This window comes from Phaenicophaeus curvirostris, chromosome 26 (genome assembly GCF_032191515.1).
Source record: "Phaenicophaeus curvirostris isolate KB17595 chromosome 26, BPBGC_Pcur_1.0, whole genome shotgun sequence".
Lineage (NCBI taxonomy): Eukaryota > Metazoa > Chordata > Aves > Cuculiformes > Cuculidae > Phaenicophaeus > Phaenicophaeus curvirostris.
In genome coordinates this window covers 6,164,202-6,190,320 of record NC_091417.1, presented here as the reverse complement: position 1 = coordinate 6,190,320, position 26,119 = coordinate 6,164,202, and the positions used below count along the sequence as shown (strand labels likewise).

General features: G+C 50.2%; 1 protein-coding gene across 1 annotated transcript in view; it reads left to right on the top strand.

The window, feature by feature from the left end:
* Nucleotides 1-19,110: 19,110 nt before the first annotated feature.
* Nucleotides 19,111-26,119, top strand: part of MAP3K14 (mitogen-activated protein kinase kinase kinase 14) — a 29,571-nt gene continuing 22,562 nt past the window's right edge. The window contains exon 1 of the mRNA XM_069877124.1: nucleotides 19,111-19,149. The gene's annotated coding sequence lies outside the window, so the exon portion shown is untranslated. The remainder of the gene's footprint in view (nucleotides 19,150-26,119) is intronic.

The following is a 26,119-nucleotide window of genomic DNA, read 5'->3' as shown; positions in this document are numbered from 1 at the left end:
AGCTCAGCCTCTCCACGTCCCCTCCTCAGGAAGCTGCAGAGAGCACTGAGGTGGCCCCTCAGGCTCCTGCTCACTGAACCAGGCAAACCCAAAGTCCTCACCCGCTCCTCCCAGGATGTGCCTTCCAGCTATGTGCCCTCCTCTGGGTGCATTAGACCTTCATCTTCTCCTTAAACGATGAGGCCCAGCACTGCACAGAGTTCGGATGTATAGGATGGGGGTTACCGTGTATATGTGATGTAGGATGGGGACATTGGGATCTGGAAGGTGGGATGATGGACCACAGGCTGGGAGCACGTGTTGGCAGACTGGGGAATCCAGAGTGGGATTGTGATCCCACACCTGTGGTGCTACCCACAGCTCAGGAAAGACTCCACCACTGTCAGTTCCCACAGGAAACAGAAGTTTGACACTGGAGAGTTCTTCTGTCTGGCAGAGAAAAGGAGACCTCAAGCCAGCAGTGCTGGCCAGCCGAGGAGGGTTGCAACTGGAAACACAGCTCATATTTTAACAGGGAAGGTAATAAATTGTTGGAGCCACTCCCTGAGGTGCTGGCAGGTTCAGTCACTGCCAGGCTGAAATAAGGTTGTAGACCTTCTCTAGAAAGCATTTTGCTTCCAATACGAGTTACTCAGGGCTGTTCTGCATCACCCAGGTGTCTTCTCCAGAGTCCTTTGGGGTCAAAACGCTGCATTTGAACGTGGCTCCTGGTGTTCGGGAGCTGGAGCTGAAGGTGATGCTCCCGCAGGACTCATGCCTGAAAGCACAGCATCCTCCGGTGATGGTGTGGACAAACATAACACATTGCATGGGTCTTTACTCCATCACAAAGTGAGGGAGTCCTCCTGCACTCTCTTTTAGCTCAAGTGTGGCTGCAAAGACGCAAAATCCTCCCCAAGCAACAGCAAAGGTTATCTGTCATCTCCTAGCCCTCTCCTGATGCTATGGAGCATGAGCTGTTCCCAATTCCATGGCAGAAACTCCTGGCCACAGCCGCTCAGGCCTAGATTAGACCCTAGATTGTCATCTTGTCTCTGACTCCTGGCCCCACGCAGATGCTGTCTTCACGCTGCCCATCACGTGGGACCATGTCCAACCACACGGGACTCTGAGAACAGATCCATTCCCAGTAAATGGGCAAGGAACCCCTTTCCCTCTCCTTGGGAAGATAGGTGGGAAACCCAAAATATGCCTGGTGTTTCAGGGATGTGGGTTTTGCTACATCACCCCTGCCCGGGGTGTTTCCAGTTAACAGCTTCTTGGGAGCGTGACCATCAACCCTGCACTCAGTGCAGTGAAACGCGCTTCCCCCTCCGCCGCCGAGCGCCAGAGCCAAGAGGCTGCACCTTGCCAAGTGTTTACAGTAATCCTTGGCAGGTACCCAGGCTTCCAACAAAGACATCTGCTAAATCCACAAAACTGAGCTTTCAGGAAAGAGAAGCTGGAAGGTTTCACAAAACTTTGCTCCCAGCCAGGCTCTGTGAGTAGCAAACTTGCCTGTCCCGGCTGGGGAAGCACACCTGAGCCTCCTGAGACCGGGGTTTGTCTCAGCCAACAGTTCCCAGTGGGTTTCCTTGCTTGGATTAGCTCCTCTGCAGCATTTGTGGCCTCTGTCCTTGTTCCTGCAGCCTCCTCGCTGTGCACGGATCAAAGACGATCCTTGTGCCGCGTCCACGTGGGCCGTGAGTCAGGCCGGCACTCAATGCCCGAGCGGAGATGCCCAACCCGGCGCTTCCCTCCCGCGGATCATGAGGCTGCAGGAAAATGGGACAAGGGACGGAGGTGCTGGTGAGAGCACGGGTGCAGAAGAAAGCCAGACCTTCTGCTGCCTGTGGGATTCGGCAGCGCAATTTGACCTGTACAGCCATGGGGGCTCAGTGCTTTAGGCTCTAGAGAATCGTGGAACGGTTTGGGTTGGAAGGGACCTTTACAGGTCATCCAGTCCAACATCCCTGCAGTGTTCTCCAACCAGATCAGGCTGCTCATATGCTCTACACTCTGCGCTCTATGCTCTCTGCCACATGCTATTATGCTACACAGAGCACGGGGTTAGAAAATCTGAGATGTCCCTGCATTCCCTTGCCCCAACACATGAAACCAGGAGGTGCATCCCCTCTGCTCCCCTTCCAGGCTTGGGGAAGAACAGCTGGAAAGCTGCCTGGCAGAGAACAAGCTGGAGGCATTGGGTGACAGTGGCTGAACACGAGCCAGCAGTGGCCCAGGTGGCCAAGAAGGCCACCAGCATCCTGGCTTGGATCAGCCATGGGGTGGTCAGCAGGAGCAGGGCAGGAATTGGGCCTCTAGACTTGGCACTGGTGAGGCTGCACCTCACATCCTGGGTTCAGTTTTGGGCCCCTCAGTGCAAGAAGGACATTGAGGGGCTAGAGCGTGTCCAGAGAAGGGAACGGAGCTGAAGAAGGGGCTGGAGAACAGGGGTTATGAGAGGCAGCTGAGGGACATGGGGTTGTTTAGCCTGGAGCAGTGAAGGCAAGGGGAGAGCTCATCGCTCTCTGCAGCTCCTGGAAAGGAGGTTGTGGTGAGGTGGGTGCTGGGCTCTTCTCCCAAGTGACAAGTGATGGGAGGAGAGGGAATGGCCTCAAGTTGCCCCAGGGCAGGTTCAGATTGGACATCAGGACAAATTTCTTGACTGAAAGAGTTCTCAGGCCCTGGCAGGGGCTGACCAGGATGGTGGTGGAGGGTTTAAAGGAGGCTCCTGGGAGGGTTTAAAAGCTGGGTAGATGAGGTGCTTAGGGATAGTTCAGTAGTGGGCAGGTACAGTTGGGCTTGATGATCTCAAAGGTCTTTTCCAACCTAGTGATTCTATGATTCCAACACCCTCTTTGGAAACCTGCATCAATATTTTCATGACTCCGAGAGAAATAAGCCAGTTTCCCAGGAAACGGGCTCAAAAAAAAAAAAAAAAAGACAGATCAAAACTTTCAAGTGTTTTCTGTCTCCAAAGGCTGCAGCCTGTCCTCCTGCACGATGTCTCAGAGGGACCAAGCTACAGTCCCACCTCCTGTCGCAGAGCTCCTGCTTGGACACAGTCTCTCTGGAAAGAGCATGAAGCTTTTCCCCCTGAATTCCAGATGGATCTTGCACAGCCTCTCTCTCTCTCCTGGAGAGAGGCTCCTTTCGGTTGCAGGGCTGGGAAATCACATGCTTGATGGCTTCGGCATGATGTAATTGTTTCTGGAAGAGACCTGAGCGCTGGTTGGGTCCGTTTGTTTTCCAGGCGCACACCGATACTGGGAAGGGGCAGTGGCCGGCCCAGCCGCCCCTCCTGGCACTCGCGACACAGGCGGAGAAATGCAGGTGCCAATTTTCAACATTCCTAATTCCTGCAGAAAGGAAAATGCTGAGAGTGGTTGATGCATGCAGAGATGCTGCTGAATGCCTCAGTGTGGGTCACAGAGACCTCCCAGTCTCCTCCTGTCAGCTCGTCTCCAAAAGTGGGAGCTATCAAGGGGCACCGGTCCGGAGAGGACACCCGAGTCAGAAAGTCCCAAAGCTGCAGATTGCTGGAAACCAGGAGGGTTTGCTGGGAGAGGACCTGTCCTTGGGTTACTTCCCACCTACCCTGTTAGCTGCTGAGGGTTTTCCCCCCAGCACAGCAGAACCAGAGGTGACACAGAGAAAGGAGGTTGTGGAGAGGAGGGAGCTGGGCTCTTCTCCCAAGGGACAGGGGACAGGACGAGAGGGAATGGCCTCAAGCTCCACCAGGGGAGGTTTAGGCTGGACATAAGGAAAAAATTCTTCACAGAAAGAGTCATTGGGCACTGGCAGAGGCTGCCCAGGGAGGGGGTTGAGTCACCTTCCCTGGAGGTGTTTAAGGGACGGGTGGACGAGGTGCTGAGGGACATGGGTTAGTGTTTGATGGGAATAGTTGGACTCGATGATCCGGTGGGTCTCTTCCAACCTGGTGATTCTATGATTCTATGAATTCTATGATTCTATGATTCAATCTCATCCCTCAGCTCCCGAAGACACTGCTGGGGAGTGCTTGCTCCAACACCACTTGGTGTCAAGGTGCTTTGCCTGATGGATCTTCAATCTGCACATTAATGCAACATTTTATTTTTAACGGAAAACAACATGGATTGAGGAAGGATTGGGAGCAGTCCTGAAGAGGACTTGGGGGTGTTGGTGGATAAGAAGCTCAACCGTAGCTCATAAAGCCAACCGTGTCCCAGGCTGCATCCAAAGCAGGGGGAGCAGTAGGTTAGGGAGGGGATTCTGCCCCTCTGCTCTGCTCTCGTAAGACCCACCCTGGAGCCCTGTGTTCAGTTCTGGAGTCCCCAGCACAGGAAGGACATGGAGCTGTTCAAATGGATCCAGAGGAGACCATGGAGATGATCCAAGGGCTGGAAGATCTCCTGTATGAGGACAGGCTGAGAGAGTTGGGGTTGTTCAGCCTGGAGAGGAGAAGGCTCCAGGGAGACCTTGGAGCAGCTTCCAGTGCTGAAAGGGTCTCCAGGAGAGCTGGGGTCAGAGTCCTTGGCAAGGCCTGTTGTGACAGGATGAGGAGGTTTTAAACTAAAGGAGGAGAGATTTAGATTGGATGTGAAGAAGACATTTTTTACACTGAGGGTGGGGAGGCCGTGGCCCAGGTTGCTCATCCCTGGAAACATTCCAGGTCAGGTTGGAAGGGGCTCTGAGCAACCTGATCTGCTTAACGATATCCCTGCTCCTGCAGGAGGGTTGGACTGGATGACCTGTGAAAGCGTCTTCCAACTCAAAGCATTCTATGATTCGATTATTTCATATTTAACAGCCAAGAACACGAACTGGGTAGCAACCTCCCACCCATCTCTGCCTGCATTTCCCCAGGGAATTGCACGGATTTGTCCTCATTTGCTTGAGCTATAAAGTGGCAGCATGGGGAAGGACAGCCTGGACGGGCATCCACCATCACCCAGCCCCTCTTTGCCCCAGCCTGGAGCCACCAGAGTGTCCAGAAACTCCACTACTCCACTTCCATGACACCAAACAAACACTGCAACAGCTCAGCTGACTGTGCCTGCTCCAGCAGAGCGATGGTTGAGAGCTGGAGCGAGCACAGCTCAGAAGCTTGTCTGACCAGCACCATCATGCCCAAAGCTTCCTTGTACTTTCACTGAAAGGTAAATCCTCTACAGTTCTCCAAGAAAAACTCAAGGCAACCTTGGAGCAATTCCTTGTGCCGCGTGTGTGTAGATGAGACAGATGCAGCCCATACATTCACGTGTCTGGCTCCCTGACCAGCTCAGGACTGAATGAATCCAGGTGGCTGAAGCTGCATGTGCAGAAGGTAAGAGGATTCACCCTGCAGTCTGTCACTCTGTCTGTGCACAGTGGACTCATAGAATCATAGAATCATAGAATAACCAGGTTGGAAGAGACCCACCAGATCATCGAGTCCAACCATGACTCGGCAGCAATTTGGCTTTAGGTCTACACTCTTCACTGGATAAATACAGAGCAGATCACAGCAATGCTGTTTCCAAAGTGAAGGAGCAGAGGAACCATAGAATCATAGAATGAATCATACACTGGGTTGAGTTGGAAGGGACCTCAAAGCCCATCCAGTCCCACCCTCTGCCATGGGCAGGGGCACCTCCCACTGGATCAGGGGCTCAAAGTCCCATCCAACCTGGCCTTGAACCCCTCCAGGGATGGGGCAGCCACCACTGCTCTGGGCAACCTGGGCCAGGGCCTCCCCACCCTCAGTGTGAAGAATTTCTTCCTAATGTCTAATCCACATCTTCCCCCTTCCAATTTAAAGCCATTCCCCTCATCCCATCACTCCAGGCTCTTGTAAAAAGTCCTTCCCCAGCTTTCCTGGAGCCCCTTTCAAGTGCTGGAAGCTGCTCTAAGGTCTCCCAGGAGTCTTCTCTTCTCCAGGCTGAACAACCCCAACTCTCTCAGTCTGTCCTTGTGAGGGAGGTGCTCCAGCCCTCTGATCATCCTTGTAGCCTCCTCTGGACTCGTTCCAACAGCTCCATCTCCTTCTTATGTTAAGGACTCCAGAACTGGACACAATACTCCTAAAATCAGTCCTAAAAACAGCATCACTGGCAAAAGTGGTCTGGACTTTTTAAAACAGCCTGGGCAGCCCTTGGGTGAAACAGGCTGAGATGCCACTTTCTGCTTGAGGAACAGGGAGAAAACATGTGGCTCCTGGGGTTGCAGCCCAGTCCTGGCTGGCAGCGCAGGCTCCTTCATCCAGAGCTCTGAGACCTCATGTGGCTGGGAGGGGAATGTTCTACATCCCTTCTAGGGATGAAAGATGCTTTATATTCTCCTCAGACCTCATTTTCTTAAGAAAGAGATTGGTTTCCTTTATTTTTAAAGTGACTTTATGAACTTCTACATGTATGTTAAACACCAGAAACCTATTTCTTATCTTCATGGGGTAGAAGCTGATTTCTATCGAATACGAGACTTGTTGCTCTTATCTAAAATAATTTGATCAGTTAAGACATGCCGAAGCCTGCATATATGGAGAAGAGAATCAGGCTCTCATCTTAACTTGGCAGCGCGGCAGCTTTTCCCCGTGATGTGTGTTGCAAGAGCATCTTGGGATCCTGTCAATGAACTGGGCTCCTTTTGCATCCGGCGCTACACAAGCCAAAAGACAGAGTTTGTCTCTGAGTCAGATCATTGACAACAGGACACAAGGCAGGGAAAGGACATAACAATGACTTCACCTTTTGCTACAACTCCATGTTGTGGCAGGACTCCTTTATTTTATTGCAGGAATTTCTGGTCAAGCCTGCAGCTTCCACAGACACTTTATTTGATTTCAGGACTTCGCTGATGGAGAATCATTAGCATGGTTCCAATAAGCCTTTCCCACTCTTCACCCCATCCTGACTCTGCTCCCTTTCTCCTCCTGCCTGTTGGCACTTGTTATTCTTCTACTTGTTAAAATAAACATCACAATTGTCACTGGGGACTGGGATTGAGTCATTCCTTAACTTTCTTAGTTAAACAAACTCACTATAGCACTGCTTTACTCTGTTAGATGGGTTTGTCCCACTCCCAGTCACTCTTGTCTTTATTAACCCTTCCCAATTTGTCTTTTGCAGCAAAAGACCCGCAGCCTCATCCCAACAGTCCCATGACCAGGTCTAGATAGGTCCCCTCTGATTGTACCCAAGGAAGAGGTTTGAGCTGGTTTGAGCTTCTGACAGGAAGGACCAAATACACTCTGTCTTCTTTCTTGGTCTTGAGTCCACCTGCAAGAACAGCCTCCATTTCTATATCCAAACAGTGCAAAGCGAGGAGGGAGGTCAGGCCATGTGTACGCCGATGCCCGGAAAGCCCTTGTTGACTCCATTTCCTTTTCCTCCAAAACTTCCGTCTGATTTGATCAACAGAGAAGTCCATGCCTGGCAGGAAAGGAGCAGCTCCCCTGGCCAGGCCCCAGCAGGAGTTTGTGTTCCACTCCCTGCCTGCACAGTAGGGTTTGGCACCCAGCAGATCCATCGCAACAAACACTGCAGAGGACTTTAGAATCAGGGAATCGAGGAATGGTTTGAGTTGGACAGGACCTCAAAGCCCATCCAGTTCCACCCCTGCCATGGGCAGGGACACCTCCCACTGGATCAGGGGCTCCAAGCCCCATCCAGCCTGGCCTTGAACCCCTCCAGGGATGGAGGGGTTCCCCCTCCATCCAAACCCTCCAACCCCTCCAACCCAAACCATTCTGTGACTATGATTCTAGGATCATCCTCCTCTGGTAAAGTTAAAAATAAAAGGCATCACAAAGAGGGAGTTAAAGCTCCAAGGTTTGTGTGAATTGTCTTATGGGCACAGTTTTCATGGGAAATAAAGGGAGGGAGGTATAGATGGACAGGTGGTCGGGTGGATGGAAGTAAGATTTTGAAATTGAGAGATCAGCAAAGTTGTGATGGAGACCAGGGATGCCAGTGGAGGTGGCACTGGACCGAGGAGCTGGGTGGAAGGCTGGGAAGCTCAGGAAAGGAGAGAATACCCAGAGCAAGAACTGAGTAAAGCCCTGGGAATGAGGTGACTCTAGCCCAACAGTGGTTGACTGCCTTTCCTTTTCTGTTTCTCTGTTTCTTGGTAGCCCTTCCCACCAAAAATGAGAAACAAGAGAAAACGTGAATATTTTGAACATTTTATCATATTTCTAATCTGAGAAAATCAGTAACCCGCATTAGAATGGCACATAGTCATTTTGTTATTCTATGCTGGAGCAGCACTGAACAGAGCTAGCGGAGTTCCTAGGGTGGATGGCGAAGGCACAGGGGCAACCCACCCATCTCTCTGTGGGTAACAACCCAGAACAGTATTCATTCAGATCATCTGAATGCCTGTAAGAGGAGACAGCTTATCAACTGCTCAGGATTTCTGAAGGTTCAGGCAGAGGACAGGATGAAAGGGGACATTCCCAAAAGGAGGCTGCACAACATCAGCGGCCGCTAGCTGAGCCTCTTCGAGGGCTGCCTGTCCCAATGCCCGCGGGGTTTCCTCTCTGCTCTCCTACCATATCCCTGGATCTGTTCCTGTCCATGCTACCACATCGCTGTTAGTCAGAGAGGGCTCTGACCGTTTCAGTCTCACGGGAAGATGGAGCAGCTCTTCCTGACATGGTGAGAGGCTGCACAGAGGCCAGGAATCCTGACTGCCTCAGACACAGACCTCATGCTGCTTCACAAGATCCCAAATTATGGCATTCAGCAGTGACTGCAGAGTTGAAATGCCTGAAGCAGAAGTTTGGGCCCACAGATGTGTCCATTTGAGAGTTTGCTCCAAAGCCTTCATCCCTAGTGTGGGGAGCAGTAATGCTTCAAAGCCTCTGGACCCAGAGCGAGCCCTCCTTCTTCTCCAAGGCAAGACCTGAGGCTGCGTTCAGCCTGCCAGGGAAAGAAACTGCAGCGTAGGGAAAGTGTCCTTGAGTCAGCGCGCATTGCAGCACATATTCACCCTGCCCAACTCATCCAAAGCCACGGCCCCCTCTGCCTCCCTCTGCCCTTCAGCAGAGGCTTTACTCCAGGTAACCCTGCACAACTGGGTCCTTGGCAACACGTACCACTTATTCATAGAATCATAGAATAACCAGGTTGGAAGAGACCCACCGGATCATCGAGTCCAACCATTCCTATCCAACACTAACCCATGTCCCTGAGCACCTCATTCACACATCCCTTAAACCCCTCCAGGGAAGGTGACTCAACCCCCTCCCTGGGCAGCCTCTGCCAGTGCCCAATGACCCTTTCTGTGAAGAATTTTTTCCTAATGTTCAGCCTAAACCTCCCCTGGTGCAGCTTGAGGCCATTCCCTCTTGTCCTGTCCCCTGTCACTTGGGAGAAGAGCCCAGCTCCCTCCTCTCCACAACCTCCTTTCAGGTAGTTGGAGAGAGCAATGAGGTGACCCCTCAGCCTCCTCTTCTCCAGGCTAAACACCCCCAGCTCTCTCAGCTGTTCCTCATAAGACCTGCTCTCCAGCCCCTTCACCAGCTTCGTTGCTCTTCTCCAGACTCGCTCCAGAGCCTCAACATCCTTCTTGTGGTGAGGGGCCCAGAACTGAACACAGGATTCGAGGAGCGGTCTCACCAGCCTCCTTCGGCTTCATTGCCCAGCAGAGATCAGCCCCACTGTGTGGACAAAACCATATCTGAAAGGTAGGAGTACAGGTGTGACGTTGTGCACCTTCCTACCCTCCCTGCATACAGAGGAGAGAGAGGGATGGACGCGAAAACAGTCATTTATAGATTATTGCAATCCAGAGAGGAGGAAATTTTGCAACCTGAGCAAACCCATCAGTTTCTGTCCACATCCTATGGATTTCAAAAATTGTCATCTACATCAATTCTCAAAAATGAAGGGCTGTTCCCCGCTGACCTGCCTCCACGTGCAGCCTGCAGAAGGAAGAGCACACCAGCAGATGTACTGGAGTCAAACCAACACTGTCAAATGTGAGAAGCACTGTGAAGAGGTGCTGCACTGCTGCACCGAATGGTAGAGCTGGTCACCTGGCTGAAAGGTAAAGCCTAGATCTTTTTGCCAGGCGTCAAGCTTGCAACAAGCCTCATATTATTCAGGAATGACCTACACCGTACAGCTCAGGAACCTAGCAAGTCGATGTGGCTTTTGGGCTCTGCCTGCAGCTTCTCTGCTTGGGAATGTATAACTGACTGTCAGGGATCTACTAACGATCATGAATGGTTCATCAGCGTTGTGTCACGTAGTGAAGTTACAGTGGGATGTGACAAGGCTGGCTATGGAAGAACAAAGACCTGTTTATACACCATGCCAAACCTGCAGAGTGAATCCCAGTGCCGACTCCTCTTTCTGCTGAAATCCTTAATCACAGATACATAGAATCATGGAATCATGGAATGGTTTGGGTTGGAAGGGACCTAAAAGGCCATCCAGTCCCACCCCTGCCATGGGCACGGACACCTCCCACTAGATCTGGTTGCTCCAAGCCCCATCCAACCTGGCCTGGAACACCTCCAGGGATGGGGCAGCCACCCCTGCTCGGGGCAGCCTGGGCCAGGGCCTCCCCACCCTCATCATGAAGAATTTCTTCCTAATGCCTGATCTAAATATTCCCCCCTCCAATTTGAAGCTGTTCTCTCTCTTGTGCCATCACTAGAGGCCCTTGTAAAAATCCTCGGATCCTGATCTCCTGTTAGCTGCTAGGGATAGGTATCTCCATCAACTTCTCATTCCCTCTAGGAGCTTGAATGAAAACCCAGCACATTTTCCCCCCTCAAAAAAAGCACTGGATTTGTAGCTCTAAGTGTGACAAATAACAATTGTATCTGGGATGTATTTCTGACAGATGGCTCCAACAAGTTGATTACAGCAGCTCCCTTGGAGGAAGCCGTTGTTCATTTTGGGTTAAGGAGTTACCAGTTAAAGCGAGGAGCGTTTAACCAAAGTAGTGCTGTCAATGTCACAGCTTCTCAGAATCCATGGGCTTGATCCCTCCAAACTATAACTTAAAGAATTAAAAAGCATAATGAATTTATTTTTTTTTAAAAAGCAACATTTGAATATTTCATTTACTGCTAAACTCTCAGAGCTGGGGCTTAAAAGAGAAAAACACCACATGAATATTCTGTAATACCTGTGCTATTCTGACAAAGCTTTTGTGCTCGTTTGCCAGGATGTCCTTTAATACCCGAGATGCTGTCACGTTGATGACTGTCATCTTCTGAGGCAACACGACTCTCCAAGAAGTGATTTTTAGGGAGCTGGGTTTGGAAACCCTTTAAACCTCGTCCCAAACAGGACTGGTCACTACAGGAGATCCTGTAATCAACAAGAAAAAGAACGCTTACATTTCCTAGAACAGAGCAGCCGAGTCCCCAAATCAGAGGTGGCTTTTAATAATCTCGGCTTTATCTTTCCAGTGCTCATTTCCTCTTTCTATACGCAAGAGCTGGTGCCTCTGCAGAAGAATCTGATGAAGATTCAGCTTCACAGAAGTTGGGTGGTGACGCCTGAAATCCTCAGGTGACCCCACAGCAGAAAGGTAAAAATCAATGCTTGCTCGATGCTCCGAACCATAAATGAGCAATGAGAGCCAGCTCAAGCCCAAGCCCTGCTCCATACGCTCCCAACTCGGATCAAGAGCCCGTTCTGAACAGGACACCCAACTGCTAAAGCGCTGACATGTGTTTCCTGGTGATAGACCAGTGCCAAAAGCAGAACTTGTGCAGAAAGACAAGCGATTTGATCATATTTTGGCAAAGATAAGAGGAAGCTGTACAGAAGCGTATTTGCTGCAGGGCCAAAGTCTGATTAATTGGAACTGCTTGGTATTCAAAGGAGCTGAGGAAAAACTCCTGAACACCACTGAGGCTGTTTCTCATTTGTCACTGACACAAGCCATGAATATGCCATTCAGTTGGAAGGAATTGCAGGAGTGTTGTGTAACTGAGATCAGAATCAGACCCATTCCACAAAGGCCTGGATTTGTTTGTTTTCCAATCTCCCACCCCAGCGAGACAACACACGCAGCCAGTTTCTGATGTTAGGATTAATTTCTGCGGACCTCTTAGACTCACAGAATGGTTTGGATTCCACTCCCATGCCATGGGCAGGGACACGTCCCACTGCAACATGTTGCTCCAAGTCCCATCCAACCTGGCCTTGAACACCTCCAGGGATATCAACATCTCTTCTATAGATTCTCTTAACACCAGAGAAACAGCCGTGTGCCAGCATTATACTAGTAAGGGCTTTTAAAATCCCTTTTCCCTTCCCTCCAAGGGAGGCTGCAGTGTGAGACTACTTTGCTAACCTTGCTCGAGTTCAAGCCCAGCTGTGATAGACGGCTTGCTGGAAGTTAGGTTAGGCAAGAAGATGAGATGAGCCATTAATTTTTACATTACCAATCTAGGGGTCTTCACCACTTTCTCAATAAGAAAGGGATACTACAGACCTACTCATCCTGAGATATATAGAGAGAATGTTTATATATTTATATAAGGTATTTATAAATCAGCACCTGAGCCCTTCGGGGCCCCCTATAAAGGACAGGGACATTGCTGAAGTGTCTGGTATACGTACACAACATGCGCAAGGTGTAAAGAAGGAGAGAAAAGCAGGATCCTCTCTTTTGCATGGGGCTGGCACTAAGGAGCTAAGGAATTTTTCACGGATCATAAATCAGTTGCAGATTTGGAATTAAAGCAAACTACCTTAAATACTTCTTTTGCTTTGGGCAGGAAAGCGCTCTGAGATCCCTAGATAAGAGTGCCTAGGAAGCACTGTTATTCCTAAAGCAATATCTTTAGCAACATTATATCCAAAGAGCTCAAAGAACTGAGGTTTTCCATACTAAGTGCAATAATCCCCTGTGCAATACTGCTCCCGTTTACCCCGCAGCAGCTCCCAGGCTGCAACATGAGCCTCTGGGGCAAAAGAGGAGGGTTCTTTGCCTTGTGTTTACTCAAAGAGAGCTCAAGGGTTAAGGCTCAGAGTGTGTAAGTTACAAAGCATGCTGTGTCTCATGTGTGGGAGTAAATGTCATATCCCGCTGCACCGGGTATTTATAGCACAGTACTATTCGGGAAGTGAAACTTTAATGGTGAAGTTTTCAACCAGTTGCTTCAGGTGTAAGTTCTGAAGAACGAAAGAGCCAAGAGTCCCACTCGATGCTTTCTGGCTCCATTTGGCTCTGGAAGTTACAGCGAACCAAGCGGGGTCCGAATCTGGTCCGCTTGGGTTTGAAAGGTCCAGTGTCCCACACTAACGGAGTGTTCCTGCAGCTGACACATCAATCCCGAGTCCCCGCCAGAGGCCAGAGCGCTGCTTTGTCATCATTACCCACACTACCTGGTGGAGGAGCTCTTCCCATGCAGGAGGGACACCGCAGTCATAGAATCATAGAATAACTAGGTTGGAAGAGACCCACCGGATCATCGAGTCCAACCATTCCTATCCAACACTAAACCATGTCCCTTAGCACCTCATCCACCCGTGCCTTAAACACCTCCAGGGAAGGTGACTCAACCCCCTCCCTGGGCAGCCTCTGCCACTGCCCAATGACCCTTTCTGTGAAGAATTTTTTCCGAATGTCCAGCCTAAACCTCCCCTGGTGGAGCTTGAGGCCATTCCCTCTCATCCTGTCCCCTGTCACTTGGGAGAAAAGCCCAGCACCCTCCTCTCCACAACCTCCTTTCAGGTAGTTGTAGAGAGCAATGAGGTCTCCCCTCAGCCTCCTCTTCTCCAGGCTAAACACCCCCAGCTCTCTCAGACGCTCCTCGTAAGACCTGCTCTCCAGCCCCTTCCCCAGCTTTGTTGCTCTTCTCTGGACTCGCTCCAGAGCCTCAACATCCTTCTTGTGGTGAGGGGCCCAGAAATGACCCCAGGATTCGAGGAGCGGTCTCACCAGGGCCAAGTCCAGAGGGAGAAGAACCTCCCTGGCCCTGCTGGCCACGCCGTGTCTGATCCAAGCCAAGATGCCATTGGCCTTCTTGGCCACCTGGGCCCCTGCTGGCTCATGGCCAGTCCCTGTCAACCAACACCCCCAGGTCCCTCTCCTTCAGGCAGCTTTCTAGACAGACTTCTCCTCGAACCAAGAAGAGGGAGTCTGCAAAAGGCAGCAGCAACTATACAGTGCTAAGGCAGAGACGCCCATGTCTCCTGCGCTGTGAGCGCAGCGTAGAATCATAGGATGTGCTGAGTTGGAAGGGACCCATAAGGACCATCAAGTCCAACTCTTGCCTCTGCATAGGACAACAGCAGCGCTACAAGTGAGCTGGACTGGGTGTAAAGAACGTGGATTAGGACAGGGGAGCATGGGCTGTAGTTGGATGAATTTGGGGGTGGTAGGAAAATGGCTGAGGGGGAGTAAAGCAGTCACAATACTCCTTTGTGAAAAAGGTGCGATGCCACAGGGGTTGAAGGTTTGGTGGAATGAGGCTGAAGATTAGCCAACAGGGCAGGAGCTGCCTCCACCTCTAGATCCAGGCTGAAGCGCACGCTGCCAAAGACCCGCCTGCTTCAAGTTCTTTACAGCTCTGTACTTGCAACACGCTGCTCTTGGCTCACACGCATGCAGCGAGCACCAAACTTAGAATAACAGGTCAAAACCTCCAAGCTAAAAGCATCTTTTGATCAGTGGTCACAGGGTAGTTCACCGTAATCAAGCCAGGCAGGAACAAAAGGCCTTTTGTGAAACTAACTGTGCTCTCTGAGCTGCAACTGTAATCACAGCCCACGTTCCAAAAAATAGGTCTTGCCATTATTGGGTCACCCAAACGAAGGGCTGTTCTTATTTTGCACCAATTATAGATGTAGCTATTTGTGTTAACTCTCCAAGTCAAGTAACTGATGCACCCTGCACAGTTTACATAAATAGGAACACAATTCTATTTGCATTCACGCCGTTTGTACTCCTGTTGATAACTACTTGTGGGTTTTATTGCCACAACAGAAACCAGCGCTTGGCTGTATGTGCCCCGTAACTACCAAGGGGCAGAGCCGTGCTCGCGCAGCCAGCGCCCACCTCCCAGCCTCACCTCCACCAGCCGGGTGGCTTCTGCTCTGGTGGGTCGGACAGGTGGTGTTCTCACCCGCCTCCAAACAGGCTTTTTCTGCCAGAGAGGTGTCGGAAGTGCTCTGACAGATCAGTACGTGCTCATGTTACTTCCAGCGAATGGACTCTTTGCATCTTTTAGCTATTACTGTACACCACGAACACCGTTTGCTTACTGGGGCAGTCATTACCACATTACTTACACTTTGTGCTTTCAAGACATTTTTCACAGGTTCAGGAATGACAAACTCCTCTAGAGATATGTGATTGAGAACATTGATTCCTTTCACATAACTCAACCACTGAAGAAAAGCAGAGCGTTCTGGATTTTAGTATTGAACCTCGTCTTGTAGCAGGCTCCCCGTGTGCTTCTCAGACTCAGTCTTGTGTGCATCCTGGCCACTCTCTTCAGACAAGAACTTCAGAATGGAACTTCAATGGAAAGGGGCATGGTTTACAATTTGATATGAATGGTTGGACTCGATGATTGGATGGGTCTTTTCCAATCTGGTGATTCTATGATTGTTCAAAACCTACAAAATGAATATTAAGGTCCATTACATTTTGTTAAAATTTAGTTTATCCTCTTTCCACTGTGATAAAAATATCAAGTGATAAATACCTCTAAATACACCATTATGATCACCTCAACTACTCTGGCAAAAATAACCTGACAAAGCCTGCCTCAGGTCTTTAAAGGCAGAACTGTTGTCAAATTATTTTAACTTCTGCAAAGCTTTGCTTTGTAAACATTTTTCTCATTGTTCTTTATCTTTAGCAGACATCTCCATCTTTTATATCGTGTCCTTTATCTTTAGCAGACTTCTCACATTCTCTAAGGGAGCTTAAAAAAGCAAGAAAGGTTGGAAAAAGCTGTGACCAGCCATTACTGCGACTCCTTCCTGACTTGAGGCTTTTCTTGTGCTTGAAGGCAAGAATGATTCTTCACTCACAGGATGTTGGAGATGGGGCAGATCTTGCATTCTGTGACCAAAACATGTACTGCTGAAGTGCAGGAGCACACAGAACAACACCCCTCCGCCCTCTCCAAAGCACAGTTATCTCCATACCTCCCTCTCAGAGTTGAGAGTTATATTATATATATATAACACTGTTATGGAGTCATAGAGTCATGGAATCATTAGGTTGGAAAAGACCTTGGAGATCATCAACTCAAATCGTACCTGTCTACTACTAAATCATGACCCCAAGCACCTCATCTCCCCATCTTTTAAACACCTCCAGGGATGGAGACTCCACCACCTCCCTGGGCAGCCTCTGCCAGTACCTGAGAACCCTTTCGGTGAAGAAATTTTTCCTGATGTCTAGTCTGAACCTGTCCCGGTGCAACTTGAGGCCATTTCCTCTTGGTTCTACCACCTATCACTTGGGAGAAGAGACCAACAGTCACCTCTCTGCAACCTCCTTTTAAGTAGTTCCCACAGGAAGGAACGAATCCCACCAGTAACCACCAGCTACCCCCTTAAGAGCTGATCTGATGAGAGCATCCCCACCCCTGGCATTTTCTACTTCCACTTCAATAATTTCTAAACGGATTGGAGCAGCCTGCAGAATAGCTTGTTGACTACAACACACCACGTATGATAGTGACTTACTGCGACATTTAATTCTGGGTTTGTACTATAATCAGGGAACAGGATTATTTTGCCAAACAATACAGCTCTATTGTCCTATGAAAGAGCTCTCAGGACTGAGAAGTTCTCTTTTTTAAGAGCCTGAGCAGAAAAGGCACCTGCACAGAGCCAGTCAATACTGAAGATGAGGGAGATGGGATCTTGCTACTGCAGATTTCATGACCACTCAGAGCAGCATCACGGTGGCAATCATAGAGACTCTTCACCACAACTGTGAGTCATCCCCCTACATGGGACAAAACAGAGTGTATGTCACACAGCGACATACAGGGAGTCCAGAGCCAGAGGTGACAAGCAAGTCTATAAGAGACCTTTTTGAAAGCTCTGAAATCATTATCTCTGGCAATCTTCTTTTGCATGTCCTGTCTGACACAAGGGACAGGAGTTACCCAAAATGACTCCTATCTTCAGTGCCAAAGCAAAGAATAACAATAGTCATAAGGAATAAACTGCTGCTCACTGGGGAGCATCAGAGACCGATGAGGGGGAAAACTATCAAAGTTATCCCAAACTTACGCTACTCAATATATTATCTCCACAGAAGGACTGGAACCCTTCCAGTCACCTCCCTGGGGACTGAGGAGGAAGGCTCATCCTCCTCTCTCCCATGGCAGGGAGGTGGAACTGCATGATCTTCAAGGTCACATCCAACCAAAAACATTCTATGATTCTATGGCTCCGATGCAGCCCTGACATCACACACAGAGATCCCTTCTTGTAGCCTTTCTTTGAGTGCTTAATTGCCAAGAGGTATCAGTCTTAAGCAGGGAAAGAAAGAAAAAAAGAAGAAAAAAGCATCAGAAGGTCAAAAGCAGTTAGATTTTACTCCCCAAAGAGGCAGTTTACAGACACAGCACTACCCCAGCAGCTCTGGCCTCCTTGTTCATAGAATCACAGAATGGGTTGGGTTGGAAGGGATATTAAAGCCCATCTTGTTCCAATCCCTGCCATGGGCAGGGACACCTCCCACCAGATCCGGTTGTTCCAAGCCCCATCCAACCTGGCCTGGAACCCCTCCAGGGTTGGAGCAGCCACCACTGCTCTGGGCAACCTGGGCAAGCGCCTCCCAACCCTCAGTGTGTAGAATCTCTTCCTAACGTCTAATCTACATCTTCCCCCTTCCAATTTAAAGCCATTCCCTCTTGTCCCATCACTCCAGGCCCTTGTTAAAAGTCCTCCCCAGCTTTCCTGGAGCCCCTTTCAAGTGCTGGAAGTGGTTCTAAGGTCTCCTCAGAGCCTTCCCTTCAACTCTCTCAGCCTGTCCTTGTACAGGAGGTGCTCCAGCTTCCTCCCATGTCCCTGGGGTCGCAGGGACAGGGCTGAGCGTGCCCAACATGAGGGATGATCATGCATGATACTAGTCATGGGCAGGAGTGTCGATCTGCTTGAGGGCGGAGAGGCTCTACAGAGGGATTGGGACAGGCTGATCAAAGGCTGAGACCAATGGGATGAGGTTCAACCAGGCCAAGTGCCAAGTCCTGTGCCTGGGACACAACAGCCCCGTGCAGCTCCAGGCTTGGGAAGAGCGGCTGGAAAGCTGCCTGGAGGAGAAGGACCTGGGGGTGCTTGATGACAGTGGCTGAACATGAGCCAGCAGTGGCCCAGGTGGCCAAGAAGGCCAATGGCATCTTGGCTTGGATCAGCCATGGGGTGGCCAGCAGGAGCAGGACAGGGATCATCCCCCTGTGCTTGGTGCTGGTGAGGCCAAACCTCAAATCCTGGGTTCAGTTTTGGGCCCCTCAGTGCAAGGAGGACATTGAGGGGCTGGAGCGAGTCCAGAGAAGGGAACGGAGCTGGGGAAGGGGCTGGAGGAAAAGGGCTATGAAAAGCAGCTGAGGGACCTGGGACTGTTTGGTCTGGAGGAGGCTGAGGGAAGACCTTATCGCTCTGTGCAGCTCCTGGAAAGGAGGTTGTGGTGAGGTGGGCGCTGGGCTCTGCTCCCAAGTGACAAGTGATGGGATGAGAGGAAATGGCCTCAAGCTGCACCAGAGGTTCAGATTGGATATTGGGACAATTTCTTCACTGACAGAGCGGCGACGCCCTGGCAGAGGCTGCCCAGGGCAGGGGGGGAGTCTCCATCCCTGGAGGGGTTCAGACACCGCGTGGGGGTGGCACCTGGGGACAGCGGGCAGCCGGCGCGGCCCCGCTCGGCCTGTGGGAGCTCAGAGGGCTCTTCCCCCTTTAGTGACTCCGCTTCTCAGAACCTCCCCCCGCCCCCGCGCACGCGCCCCGCCTGTCAGGAAGCCCCGCCCACTTCTGGGAAACCCGCGCCACCCCCGCCGGGGAGCCGGGGGGCGGGGCCGGGCTTTGGCGCGGCGCTGACTGGCTGCGGCGCGGCGGGGGGCGGCGCTGATTGGCGGCGAGGGGGGCGGTGGGCGGGGCTGGGGCGGCGGAGCGCGGCGCTGATTGGCCGGCGCGCCGCGAGGGGGCGGGGCCCGCGCTGTCAGCGAGCGGCGCTGCGGGGAGGCCGGAGGCGCCGCGCCGGCCGGTACGTGCGGGGAGCGGGGGTTCCTCGGCCCGGGGGGACTCGGGGGGACCCGCTCGGGGTCGGGCCGCGGGGGGACGGCGGGGAACAGGAAGGGCGACCGGGCCCCCCGTGATCAGTGGGAAACCGGAGCCCCGGTGGGAGGAGAGAGCGGAGCCCTCGGGAGCTGGGGGGGCCCCGGGGCGCTCGGAGCTGTCCCCGCCGGGGAACGGGCTCCCGGGGCTGCTTTGGAGCCTTTCGCTGCCGGCTGCCCCCATCCCGGGATCCGCAGCTCTGCCCTGTGCGCTGAGGTGCAGGTTCCTTTCCCCCTTGGATCCCTTCCCCCTTGAATCCCCTTTCCCCTCGAATCCCCTTTCCCCTTGAATCCCCTTTCCCCCTGAATCCCCTTTTCCCCCTTGGATCCCTTTTCCCCCTTGAATCCCCTTTCCCCTTGAATCCCCTTTCCTCTTGAATCCCCTTTCCCCTTGAATCCCCTTTCCTCTTGAATCCCTTTTCCCCTTGAATCCTCTTTTCTCTTTGATCCCCTTTGATCCCTTTTCCTCCTTGGATTCCCTTTTCCCTTGGATCCCCTTTCTCCCTTGGATCCCTTTTCTGCTTAGACCCCTTCCCCCTTGGATCCCTTTTCCCCCTTGGATCCCTTTTCTGCTTAGACCCCTTCCCCCTTGGATCCCTTTTCCCCCTTGGATCCCTTCCCCCTTGGATCCTTTTTCCCCCTTGGATCCCTTTTCCCCCTTGGATCCCTTTTCCGCCCAGATCCCTTCCCCTCTGGATCCCCTTTTCCCCCTTGAGTCCCCTTCCCGCTTCCCACTGGGATCCTCGGCCCCGGCCTGGCAGCGTGACGCTGAGGAGGCAGCCCCGGAGCTGCAGCCACACTGCACACCTGAGCGAGAGCTGCGTCCGGCCAAGCCCTGGCCCTCTCCTCCCTCCGACACCAAATTTTTATTTCTGGCAAGAGGTTAAAACGCTTCTTCGCTGATTAATAAGTTGCTGCTGTGGTTGATCTCAGATGCTTCCTGTCTGCTCCTGTCGGTTGCAGCAGAACCCGCGTTCGGCGCTTTGCACATGTAAGAAGCAGCAATTTGAAACCAGCATCCATAAACAAGGGCTGCGTTTCTTTTTCAGCTGGCTTTCTGAACTCTTTTGTGAGTAACAACTCCTTTGCTGCGACATTGATGATAAGAATAATCGAGTCGGGCTTTGAAATGTGTGGCTGTAGGGTGCTGCCGTATTGCATTTTAACTAAGTTAAAATCTGTTACTGGCACGGCTGCTAGATTCCTTCGGAATGAGTCATTTGCTATTAACTATTAAATTTTAACTGCTGTAAGGGAGTTAATCCTTGCGTAGCGTGCTGTGGAGTGTAACAAACAAACATGAAACAACCCAAAAAGCCTAAAGGGTTTGTGGGACCCAATCCAGTGTCCCTGGAGTTTGTGAACTCTGCCACTGTCTGTCCCAAAGCTCATTTCAGGGCTAGGTGTGAGAAGGTGGAGCTGGGCCACGGTTCTAGTGGTGATGTGGTGCCGAATTGTTGCTCTGGCTGCTGAGGGGAAGGGAGCAAATGTGACTGTGCTGCCACTTGAACCCTTCTGGTGCAACTTTTGAAGCTTCCTGGCGAGCATCAGTTGTGGAGACAGGAGAGTGGAGGTCTGGAAGACTGAAAGATTTCCAAGGTTCAAATAGAGCAGCTGGCTTGGAGTAGAAGAGACTCGAGCCAGGAAAGGGTCTGGAGTTGCTGGGAGATGGACATTAGAGGATGGAGGGGGGAGCAGAAGGAGGCTCTGAGAGAAAGACGTGGAGTCCTGGACCTCCAGTCTGGGAAACCGGGAGTTGCTGGTCACAGCTTAGGGACTTCAGAGCCCTGGAAGATAAGGACCTCATCTTGTCTGAAAGGCAGTTCTCTGCTGCAGTTGGCGTGGAAGTTTGCCTCACGGGTGTTTGATCAGGCTAGACAGTTAGAAACTACTTCAGTCGGTTCATATTCCTGTTTTATAGCATAAAATCATCATAACTGAATTCACAGGACAAACTGTAAATTCTGATTACATAGAAATGCTTCCCTCTGTAGTGAATTTAATAAACTTTTGGGTTTGCCTAGCATTTTGGCCTTACTGCTTCCTTGTGGGCTTACATGGCACTTTGTGATTGAAACTTTCAAGCTGCAGAACAATGAATGATAATAACTGGTGAAAACTCAGTGCTGCTTGCTTGGTCAGAATCAAATTTAATGTGAGTTTGTGGTTATTATTGGAAGTTTTCCATTGAGGTGCTTTATTAACCCATCTTGGAATAAGTTAGGCAATAACTCCACTCCACAAGTGGGTCTGAAAATTCAGGTGGTCGTTAAGGCGTGTTCTGAGAGCTGGTGTGTGAAGAGCAGAGCCAGGAGCCTTGTTGGGTTGATTCTGTTCTGATGCTTTCTTGTTTGCAAAGCAGTTTGGGAAAAGGAGCTGCTGCTTGGACTGGATGGGGCTGTGGTGATGTTTTTAAACTCTGGGCAAACGGTATTATTTGTATCTTTGTTCAACAACATGAAAAGGGTTGTTACGGGGTGAGTTGTGCTCAAGCTGGCGCTTGAGGAAACGGAGATAGTTTTGTTTAGATACTTACAGGATTTCTGCCGATGGTTAAACCCAGTCAGGTATTTTCCTACAGACTTTTTAACCAAACTGTTGCAATATCCTCGTGTCTGGCAACTGCAGAGACAATTGAAGCTCATTATCCTGCTGTTTACAGTAAGCAAGGCAGATGGCTGAAATGGGATTTTGAAGTATTTACTATCAAACCACTTGAAAGAATATGTTTACGTATTTATTATCACTCCTAACATAACTCACTCCCGAACGTAAGGCTGATAGTGAAATCCTCCCTGGTGGTTTGGGTAGCAGGCTGAGCTTTACCTGGTGATCTGCAGGTGAACCCGCATGCTGCACAACTGGAATGGGGGAACCGGACATGGTTGTGGAGGAGCCCCTCACAGAGCTGAATGGATGACAGTTGTTAAAGAAAAGGAGGGGAAGGCTGTGAGAGCATCCTGGAATAGCAACTGCTGATCTGACTCACCAGTCTTTTAATCAGTCAGGCATTCTATTTATTTTCACTTTGGAACTCTTAGATACACAAGGGAAGTCTTTTTTTTCCTCTTAAACACGCTAACTTTAAATGGTGTTGAATGTGTTTTAAGGTAGGGGGGTGTGTTTAGTGCTCCAACTCTTATTTTTTTAAGTCCTTGCTGACACAAAGTGAAACTGCTCCTTGCTGACAGTGCCGGCTGTATTTAAATAACCACCCCAGGCCCATGCTGCAACCGTGTGCCTTAAACTGACACGGCCAAAAACGGAACTGCCTTAATTTCAGTTCCATCTGAAACGTGGGCAGGCGAGGAAGCTCATCGATAGCATCCGAGTAGAGAGAGAGAGAGGCAGGGAGACAGGGAAGCTGTGCCTGGGGTTTGAGAGGATTGTGCTATAGTTCTACTCCTCAAGCCCCAGACCAGATCTGTAGTGGGGTTCAGGTTTTTAACAAGTGTCATCTTATTTTCTTCCTTTGGTGGAACGTGGGTTTCAGTTGGTTTGGTGTCTTGGTGCCGTGGTTTTGTAGCTAATCATAGAATCATAGAACCACCAGGTTGGAAGAGACCCACCGGATCATCGAGTCCAACCATTTATACTCTAGACAGGTTCTTTTTGGCTGTGGACTTGGCACTTTTTCAAGCACCTACTGACGGGTAGGACCCCAAAAGATGAGTGGGTTCTTTTAGTCTGACATTCCCTCACCTAGCGATGCATAAATTCCTGGCTCTTGCAGTGATGGTCAGAAGACCAACTCTGCTAAAGTGTGAGTTGTGTTGTTCTGATGAATCGGTAGCAGCTGCAGAAGAGAAGGCTGACCTGAGTTAATGCATTGTTTAAAGCTTTTCTCAATAAGGAAGTGGGAAAAACCTCACTGAGACAACATGATTTTTTTCTGTCTTTCTTTTTTTTCCCAACTAAATGTCAGTGTGAAACTGCTACCAAGCATTCAACCGCAGATTGGGAGAAGGAACCTGCATGCTTTGAAGCTGACCTATGCAGTCTTACACTATTTCAAAGCTCTTTTCAAAGTCTTTCTTGCCCAAATCTATGGGCCGCTCCACAAAATGTTAACTGAAATTCCCAAAAACCCTTTGGCAAGGGAGGTTGGACCTAGGCAGACCAAGCAGGACCCCACGTCATGGTGTGCTGCAGTGTTTTAGTGCTGAAGGGGTATTTGCATTACTTTTTTCCAGCTATGAGTCTCACTTTCTATATCAGTAGTAACTTCACGAAACACAGAAGTGCTCTTTTAAGGTCCTTGCTACAAATAGCTCCAGTGGAGACGGAAGAGCTGAAAAGAGTGAACAGGGATGTGTTTAGAGAAGGGTGGAGTGAGGAGGTTTTATAGAAGAGGAAAGCACATGGTTATCTCTTACATTAATAATCTTAGAATCATAGAGTCATAGAATGGTTTGGGTTGAAAGGGACCATAAAGGTCACCCAGTTCCACCTCCTGCCACGGACAGGGGCACCTCCCACTGGATCAGGGGCTCCAAGCCCCATCCAACCTGGCCTTGAACCCCTCCAGGGATGGGGCAGCCACCACTGCTCTGGGCAACCTGGGCCAGGGCCTCTCCACCCTCATCATAAAGAATTTCTTCCTAATGTCTAAAGTAAATCTTCTCTCTTCCAACCTAAAGCCATTCCCCCTCATCCTATCTCTCCATGCCCTTGTAGAAAGCACCTCTGCAGCTTTCCTGGAGCCCCTTCAGGTACTGGGAAGCTGCTCTAAGATCTTGGAGCCTTCTCTTCTCCGGGCTGAACAACCCCAGTTCTCTCAGCCTGTCCTCATAGCAGAGTTGCTCCAGCCCTTGGATCATCTTCGTAGCCTCCTCTAGACTCGTTCCGACAGTTCCATCTCCTTCTTAAGTTGGGGATTCCGGAACCGGACACAGGACTGCAGGTGGGGTCTCACAAGAGAGAGACTCAAACAATAATGTTTGAGTGTCTCCATAATTCTGACTCCCTGCAAGTCTCGTCTGCCCTTCTCCAGGATATGAGTTTCGCACAGGAGCACAAACACTATTTGAGGGAGGAGCTGCTGCTGCCATTGACCCACAGCCTCCGCAGCACGACCGATACTGTGTTTGGCTTTCATTCTGTAAAAACACACTTTCTTTTTTAAAGCAGTGAGAACAAACACGAGTTAACCAGAGGAGAGGGTAGAAGATAAGGAGCAGACGGTGTAGGGTAGGGGTGTAGGATTCACTTTTATCTACTGCATCGTCAACCCGACTTCCCCTTTTTTTCCTTGAAAATATTGGACCCATACAGACATTTACAGCAGGAAGAAAGTCAGAGATATGGACATCAAGAACTACAGTTGAATCTCAATGCCTTGGGTGAGGGAGAGGAGGTTTTGAAAGCCAGAGAAGCAGTTTGAGGTGTGAAACAGCCACCTTCCAGCTCAATAACTTGAAGCTCTTCGTGTTGCATGTACGTAACTTATGTCTGTGCAGGAAGCTGAGCTCATCCTGGCGCGGTGGCAAGTAAATCGGTAGCTGAAACTGCAGTTCCAGTGTATCTTGTCTGGGTAAATCCTGTTCTAGTGGTCTTGCCATGGAACTTCAGGTTCTCATTTACTCCTTTTTATCCTCTTTTATACCTGAAAAGAGCTATCGGTGGGGCCTGGGCCTGCAAGACCGAGTTCCTCTGCCCAAACAGATGAGGCTAACGAATGCTTTGTGCCTCTCTGGATCGCCATCCCCTCCAAGTGCAGAGAGGGGTCTGGCCCATTCAATTCTCAATATGTAGCTTCAAGAGAAGTTATGCCTCAAAAATGATCTAAAACTTCCAATTTTATCAGTTTTTAAATCACAACTTCTGCCAACTACGCTTTGTTATCCATCCCATAAGAATAGCTGGGATTTTGATTCTCATACGGACCTGAAAATCGTGCGGTAAGGGTTAAACTGGGCTGGGCTCACAACGTCTGTGCCTACACAGCCTCGTAGACCTGAGTCACACATTAAACTGTCTGAGCGCTGGCGGCTGCTCTGTTAGAGGACATTGCTCACAATCACTACCTCTGGATTGTTTTTTTAAGTCGGCGAGTGAGCCGTGTGCTTTGTTGACTTTAATCTCAATAATGCTTCCTTGTTATTCTTTTCCATTTCAGAGGGCAACAAGGACTTGATATCTTGTTTTTCCCCTCCTTCCCTTGTCTTTTAACTCAGCTGAGGAGTGACCTGTAGAACTACCTGTGTTTTGGCAATGGGGATAGGTTCGCACTGTAGACCTTGAAGGTCCTTAAAGGTGAGGGCAGGGCAAGGAGAGACAGAGTTAATGCAAATCGGGAGAGAGTGAGTATAAAAATAGCTCTGAACTTGTCAGTTTGGTCACTAGTGGCTTGGGTTAGTCATCTGGCAGGCTCTCTTTCTGCTGCTCTGAGATATTATTTTACAGCACTTGAGATTTGACATAATTTCTGTAGAGGAGAAGGAGCGGGATGGGTGTAATGAGTGGGGTACTGTCATCAGCACTTCTTTTGCACGGCAGCTGTTCTCTGTTTAGCTGCTGAATGTGGTCATTGTTGACTTTCCTTGTATACCTGCCAGGTTGTTAGGTGACTCATTTACACACCACAGCAAGGGTCATGCACTCGGCTCCCAAACAGCTCCCTTCCCTTTTTCCTTGGTGGCCCTTTAGGCACCCACTGGTTTTGTCATTTTCCTGATTGATCTCTGTTGCCAGGAGCCTGTTAGAATAAATGCCCTGTTCAAGGCAGAGGTAAAAAGGATAATAAAAAGGAAAATCAAATCCCTGGTGCAGATTTAAAGCCTCAAAGATGTGTCCCTGTAATAGTTCTGAGATCTGTTCCAATGTCCCTTCTCCTTATACTGGGTTCATGGTGCTGAACACCTGTATGTGTTTGCGAAGGCTTCTGGATTTTCATGGGTT